An 8,368-nucleotide genomic window follows, 5' to 3' on the forward strand; every position below is an offset into this window, starting at 1 on the left:
ACTCCATTTGGTGCTTGGCTGAGTTCTTTATCTCTTCATTTGATGTTTTAGGGTTTCAGAATTGTTGTATTCTCTGTTTGGCTTAGTTTTTTTGGTCTTTGCTGTGGAGGGATGGCGTGGTGCTTCTGCCTAGACGGCCATTTTTCCAGAACTCCTCCTCACTGCTGTTTTGATTTGCATCTCTCTAATGGCTAATGAGCTCTAGTAGCGCAGTGGTTAAGCACTTGGCTGCTAACTGAAAGGTCGGTGGTTCGAACCTACCAGTTGCTCCTCAGGAGAAAGATGTGGCAGTCTGCTTCTGTAAAGATTACAGCCTAGAAAACCCTATGTAGTCGTTCTGCTCTGTCCTACAGGGTCACTATGAGTTAGAATCAACTCGATGGCAGTGGGTTTGTTTGTTTGTTTGTTTTGGTAATGGCTAATGGTCACAAGCATCCTTTCATGTATTTGTTGGCCACCTGAATGTCTTCTTTGGTCAAGTGTCTGTTCATGTCCTTTGACCATTTTTTAATTGGATTGTTTGTCTTTTTGTTGTTGAGGTGTTGAAGTTTTCTGTAAATTTTAAAGATTAGTGCCTTGTCAGATATGTTGTTGCCAAATTTTGTTTCCCAGTCTGTATGTTCTCTTTTTACTCTTTTGGAGAAGTCTTTTGATGCACAAAAACCAAAAATAAATCTGTTGCTGTTGAATCAATTCTGACTTATAGGTAGGTCCCAGTCGTCTAGTTTGTCTTCTGAGGTTTGTGTATTTTTAGTTGTGTTTGATAGCCTATTTATGCCATAAGTTAGGGCTCCTAGGTTTGCCCCTATTTTTTCTTCCATAATCTTTATAGTTTAGGTTTTATATTTATATCTTTGATCCATCTTGAATTAGTTTTGTACATGGTGTGAGGTATGGATCTTGTTTCATTTTTCTGAAAATAGATAGCCAGTTGTGCCAGTACCATTTATTAAAGAGACTCTCTTCCCTATTTAATGGATTTCAGCCCTTTGTTGAAGATCACTGACCATAAGTGGATGGATTTACTTTTGGTTCTCAATTCTGAACACACTGAATGACATAACATCTTAAATACACAAAGCAAAACTTACTAGAAATTCAAATAGAATTTGACAAAGCCACAATCATAGTAGAAAACTTAAACATCTCTGACAGAATCAACAAATCAAAAAGACAAAAATATTTAAATAAATAAGGATAAAAGTTTTAATAACACAATTAACAAGCTTGATTTTACACACACACACATAAAATTTGGTACCCAGTAGAGACTACACATTCTTTTCAATTACCCATGAAACATTTTTTCAACATTTTATTATGAAAAATTTTGATCATGAATAAAAATTGAAGGAATTGTACACTGAATACATATATGTCCACTTAGATTTAATAATTGTTATTAGTTTGCCATATATGTTTACTAAAAATGGGAAAACCTTTTGAAGTGTGATGCAAAACTCAAAGGCAATAAAACATTCAAAAATTCTATTAATTTGACTACTGTATTAGTTTCCTAAGGCTGCTATAATGAAGTACCACAGATTGGGTCACTTAAAGCAGCAGAAATTTATTCTCACACTTCTGGAGGCTAGAAGTCTAAATAAGTCAAAAAATAAGACAATAAGGAAGAATTTTTCCTTGCTTTTTCCAGCCTCTAGGAGTTCCAGCTATTCCTTGGTTTGTTGCAGCCTCACTCTGGTCTCTGCCTCTGTCTTACGCTGGGTTCTCTAGAGAAGCAAAACCAATGCAGTGTATGAATACATATATAAAGAGATTTTTACCAAGGAAATGGCTCACACAGTTGTAGAGACTGGAAAGTCCCAAGACCGTGGGTCACCTGGAGGCTTCTCCTGACTCATGCAGCCACAGGGGCTGGCGAATCCGAGATCAGAAAGTCAGACTGTAGGCCTCTGGCTCACAGGCTGTGAAAGCTGACGAGTCCTGAGACTGGCAGATAAGATGGCAGGTAAGCTACTAGCTCAAGTCTCACGAATCGGAGGTCAGATGAACAGGAGCCAGCTGCAGGATCCAGAGTGAGCAAAAGCCCACAAGTCTTGCCAGAAAGTCCACCTATATTGGATGCAGGTCACATCCCCAAGGAAAATCCCTTTCAGTTGATTGGTTGCTCACAACAGATCTCATCATGGAAGTGGTCACATTATATCAGGTCTCATTATGGAGGTGATTACATCATTAAAAAGCTGTCAAACTACATCATAACTGCCAAACCACCAAGGATCATGGCCCAGCCAAGCTGACACACAACCTTAACCATCAAAGCCTCCATCTTCACATGGACGTCTTCCCTGTGTTTCTGGGTGTCCTCTCCTCTTCTTAGGACACCAGTCATAGGACTTAGGGCCCACTCTAAATCCAGAATGATTTCATCTTGTGATTATTAACTAGTTACATCTGCAAAGACCTATTGCCAAATAAGATCACATTCTGATAATCAGAGTGGACAGGAATTTTGAGGCGACACTATTCAACTCACTACAACCACATAAAAACAAACATTTCTGCAGAGCATAAATGAACCAAGTCCAAAGACAAATGACTAATGGGGCAAACTATTTGCAATTCACATGACAGTCAAAGAGCTCATTATTTAATATATAAAGATATTCTACAAATCAATTAGAAAAAGAACAACCACACAATATAAATATGGGCAAAGGATAATCATCATAGAGTTGCTAATAGTAATGTAGTAAAAAAATATTAAAAATCTAAATGTCTATCTGTAGAAAATTAACTAAATAAATACATGCCCTTTGACTGAATAATTGCACTTCTATGGATTTAGCTCAAGGAAATAATTAGACTAGTAAACAAAGATATATGTACAAAGATGCTTACTGAAGTGCAGTTCATAATGGGGAGGAATTGGAAGCCATCTAGAGAATTAATTTATCAGTAGGAGGTTGACTAAAGGAATCGTGGAACTTCTACAATGTGAAATACCACATAGTCATTGAAAATAACGGTGCAGAGCTATGCTTTTGTTTGACTTGGGAAGATACTGCTGGTTCATTGTTAAGTGACATCAGTAAAGTATGCATGGAATACAAGTAAGGAGGCATTTACGTGTGTGTGTTTGTGACCGTGCATGTCTGCGCACAGACACGTGTCTGGAAGAACATGCAATTCTTCCATAACATTCACAAAGGTTTTCTTCAGGTGATTTTGAGTGACTTTCTTCTATATACTTCACTGTATTGCTTAATTTTAAACAATGAGCATGTATTATTTTTATATCAGTTATTCCAGATAAACTTTCCCCAACCCCCACCGCTACCCAATGTAATAATAAGAGCAAATAAACTTCAGGGAGTATTGTCCCAAAAGTTTAGTCGATCTGAACTTTCACTCCTTTGTCTCTGATTTACCTCTTCCAGCTTCTGCACATTCTTGGCTCTTTGCTTCTCGATCTTGAACAATCCATTTATCTGAATTTGTAGATTGTTGGCTAGAGCTGCTTTTGCTACCAGGTTCTCCTTCTGAAAGTCAACTACATCAACTTGCTTGTTTATGCAATAGGTATGATTCTCCAGTGGTGGTTCAGTGGCAGAATTCTCGCTCCCCATGCAGGAGACCAGGGTTTGATTCCCAGCCAATGCACCTCCCATCTGTCGGTGGAGGCTTGCATGTTGCTATGATGCTGAGGAGGTTTCAGCAGAATTTCTGGCCTAAGATGGACTAAGAAGAAAAGATCGAAAATCAGCCACTGAAAGCCCTGTGGATCACAATGGTCTGATCTGCAGTAGATCATGGAGATGGCGCAGGACCTGGCAGTGTTTCCTTTCATTGTGCGTGGAGTCGCCATGAGTTGGGGGCCAACTTGACAGCAGCTAACAACATGATTCTCTAACAACAGCTCAGGTGCCTACAAAACATAACTTTATTTTCTAAGAGTAAACTTAATTTCTATTATAAGCCTGCATTTGGCCAAGTAGTGGAAACAATCTCTTTCAGTTCAGCCCCCCATCCTTTCCCTGGGCTGCATTTCAACTTGGGGAGTTATAATGCTGGGGCATTGGGGCAGGGTGGGCATGTGATCTGGGGACATCTATCCACACTGGCATCCTGAGTGTCTGTGTCCCTGTGTGGTCTCTGCCATCTCTTTGTGTGGCACATCTTCCCCACCCCAGTGCTCTTCTGGGTCCGGTCCTCTCAGCTCACATCATACCCTTCTTGGGTGCTCTGGCTCATGGGGTTGCTCCCATTGCCCCCTGGGATTCAGAGAACCTCTAAAGGCTGTCTGAGGCCAGTCTTGTTAGATTCATCATGGAGTCTGTCTGCTTCTTTTGGCTCCCCCCAGGAAAGAGGGCACAGGTCTCCTCAACTGTAGAATTCCCCCAAACCTATGCAGGGTTTCCGTCGCTCCCTCCACCATAAGCCAGGACCTGGGAGAGGAAGGGGCTCGACCCCCTTCCTTAGGAGCTCCCCCATCTAAGGCAGCCTCTTCCTCTCAACTCTCATTTTGCTCAGCTAGTCTGGGAGCAGTGAACCTTCGCCATTACTCGTTTCATCTTTCCCCAAATCTGTAGTTTGATCCCTGCCTTTTTCTACAGGGCCTGGATTTGTGAAATTCAAAAGACAGTAAGTCTCGTTCTTTTTCTTTCTGATGGGCCACTGCTAATCTTGAGGCTGTGAGCAAAGGACACTCTGGCTTTCCTGAGGAGGAGGAAAGGTCCCAGGCTCTGGGGACAGAACATACTGGTTAGTAGGGCAGAATTAATTAGAGCCCGCCATCTGTACTGCAGCCTCCCCTGTTCTCCTGTGGGGACTGAGTCCTTACTCTTCCTTCGACTCACTCTGAATCCTGGCTCCTGCTCCTAGACCTTCCTCCCAGGGTGCCCCATTTCTTACGGCTTCCCTAGAGCTCTCAGCTTTTCTTCTGCACTTAACAGCCACCTTCTCTGGATCCCCCCACAGCCCTATCCTGGGATCTCCCTCCTCACCCTGCCCCCTGCACCCCAGAGGGCCAGAGAGCCATATCTGCTCCAAGGTTGAAGTGGGGTGGAGGCGATGCCCTTGCTCCCTTTCCCCAACCACCAAAGTCAGCATCTGAATATTTTGCAGCCCCAGTGGTTTTCCCATGGCTTCTTTTCCTTTCTACCATTCCTCCTTGTTCATATTCATGCTATTTTCAGTTGAGTTCTTGTAAGTAACTTCTCAGCTGGCCTTCCTACCTGTGCTACAATCCACTCTGTAGTTCTGTTCTTGTACAAACTTCCATTGGACATTCTTTTGAATTCAGACACACACACTAATGTTTATTCCTCTCCATAGAACGACCCAAACCTTTATCTACCTTTCCAGGCCCAGATCTTTATCTCTCCAGCCTGTCCTGTGCCCAGGTAAGCAGCTCATAAGATCCCTGGATATGCAATGCTCTCCCACTTCTTGGATCTTTGTTTTCATGGCCCCTTCTCTCTGCTTTGAATACTTTCTTCGCAGCTCTGCTGTTCTAAATCCTACCCCATTCTTCACTGTCCATCCTCAAGGCCATTTTCTCTACGCAGCTTTTCTTTAATACACAAAGCCTAGCTAGAACCTGGCCCTTAGAAAGTAAGCAGTGAACATTTGTGGAATAAATTAATCCTACAAACACATGTGGTTTCTCTTTTTGCTGAACCCATCTGTCTTAGTTTTCTAGTGCTGCTAGAACAGAAATACCACAAGTGGATGGCTTTAACAAACGGAAATTTATTCTCTTGTAGCTTAGAGGGCTAGAAGTCCAAATTCAGGGTGCTAGCTCCAGGGGAAGGCTTTCTCTCTCTGTCGGCTCTGGGGAAAGGTCCTTGTCATCAGTCTTCCCCTGGTCTAGGAGCTTGTCAGTGCAGGGACCCTGGGTCCAAAGGATGCGTTCCACTCATGGCTCTTTTTTCTTGGTGGTAATGAGGTCCCTCTCCTCTCTGCTCGATTCTCTGTTTTATATCTCAAAAGAGATTGACTCAAAATACAACCTAATCCTGTAGATCGTGTCCTGCTTCATGAATGCAACTGCCTCTAATCCTGCCTCATTAGCATAATAGAGGTTAAGATTTACAATACATAGGATAATTACATCAGATCACAAAATGGTGGACAACCACACAATACTGGGAAGTCCCCCCTCCCAACTGACACACATTTTTGAGGGACACAGTTCAATCCATAACACCATCCTTCCCTTTGTGCTTCTCAAGATCTTCCTGTGAGTCTGTCTAATCCCTGGCCAACTGGAAACTCCCTAAGAGCTGAGACTGTGTCATGTGGCCTAGGCTGTCCTGATTTGCCCTGAACTGAGGAGTTTCCTGGGCTGCAGAACTTTCTGTGCTAAAACCAGGACTGTGTTGGGCAAACCCAGATGAATTGGTCTCACTAGTCTTGCCTGTCTTTGATTCCATGGATTATCAAGAGAAACTAGCAAGTAGGGTTAATGTGATGGCTCAGCCATGGCCTCCGAAGTGCGTCTTTCCACATGTCTGCCTCAGACAGGCCCTATGCCCAAGGTGTGGCTTTTACCCTGAGGGAAAACCCCATGTGATCTAGGAATAAAGCAAAGACTTGTTAAAAATGGTGACGGGCCACCTGATCTCCTCTAACTTCACAAGGGAGAAGAAGAATCAAGATCAACAGCCCAAGGCTGATTCCTATGAGACAGAGGTCAGACATACCTCCTCTCTCCAAACTTTTTACCAATTCTGACATCAGCCATCCCTCCCACAGCACTCTCTACTTCTCTGCTTGCTGGATTCAATAATCCATTGCAATGGCCACACAGAACTCACACACAATACTCATGATTATGGGGTTTGTTAGGGAAGTAACAGGTTACAATTCAGGGTCAGGAATGACTCAGGATACAGTACTTCTGTCAGGACAGCTTCTTAGACTTGCCCACAGGCATGCCTCTCTCAGGCCCTCAGCCTCTCGGCCCTCGGCCCCTTGGTCCCTTGGGCCTCTTGGGCCTCTTCCCCGCACGGACAAGTGTTACAAATCTCTTTAGCTCCACAGATAAGTGCCCAGAGGCACCACACTACATGAGTAAGTCTCAGCCTAAAGGCACTCAGCCCTCTTGCTCCGTAAGTCAACATACCCACTATAAATGCCTTGCTCTGTGGACTGGGAAGCCCACTACGTTGTCTCTTGCTGTTCTCCTGGCTCTGCTGCTGCCATTATCCGCCACCACTTCTCCGTCGTCTTGCGCCATCTCCAGTTACAGCTGTCTATCTCCTGGGTCTAGGAGGTTCTCAACACAGGGACCCTCAGTCCAAAGGACTCACTTCACTCCCAGCTCTTCTTTCTTGGTGGTAGTGAAGTCCCCCCTTCCTGCCTCTGGAATGGCTTATTTTAAGCCTAGCAGGATGGCAAAACTAACCAATCCCGTTGCTAGGGTTTCATACACCTTATTTGCATGGTCCCACACCCCCAAGGGTGCCATGCACCTTATTTGCATTATTAGCAAGCTATCCAATCCCCTTGGTGGGCCAAAAGCATCTCATCTGCATAGTCCCACCCAGTCATTTGGTGGGAGTTACAAGACCATGGTGAGAAAGGCCAAATAAAAGTGATCCATTGCACTGCAGGACTTTAAACAAGGAGATACATTTCCTACCTGAAAGGGGAGGTAAACCAGTAAACCAGTTGCCATCTACTATGACTCACGGTGACTCCATGTTTATCGAATAGAACTACACAGAATTTTCAATGGCTGATTTTTCAGAAGTAGATCACCAGGCTTTTCTTCTGAAGCACCTCTGGGTAGACTCAAACCACCAACCTTTTGGTTAGCAGCCAAGTGCTTAACTGTTTGTGCTGCCCAGGAGCTCTGAAAGGGAAGGTGGACCCTGAAATATGGAGCTGAAGATACTCAGAGAATCCACAGAGCGGACTGTGGAAGAAGAAGGATTGAGTTCATCTTTTATGTTCTTCCTTCTATGACTATGAGTCCGTGGACAAGTAATACATTCTCTGAGCCTCAGTTTCTATATCTGCAGGATGGGAACACTAACGCTCTCCTTGCAAGACTGTTGTGAGAGAAGGTGTGTATGTACTAAGCCCAGCACCTAGTGCCTGGAGATGCCGTGACCTTTGGGGAGTTTCCCAGCATACTCCTCTTCCCCACTCCCTGACACTATAACTCCCTCCCCTCCACTTGTGTTTCTTTCGTTTCCCCTCACTTCCCACTCATTGCCTGTCTCTTCTCTCTTCCCACCTCCCTCCAAACTTCCTACCTTCCACTTGTTCCCTTACTTATTTCACACTCATCCTATCTTTCTCATTTTCAGAAAAGGAATTAATAGAAATGAAGCCAAAAATCAACACAAAACTTATAAAAATCACAAAGTATACAACGTTTTCCTTGCAGGCTCTG

This window comes from Trichechus manatus, unplaced genomic scaffold, assembly GCF_000243295.1.
Source record: "Trichechus manatus latirostris isolate Lorelei unplaced genomic scaffold, TriManLat1.0 scaffold00004, whole genome shotgun sequence".
Taxonomy (NCBI): Eukaryota; Metazoa; Chordata; class Mammalia; order Sirenia; family Trichechidae; genus Trichechus; species Trichechus manatus.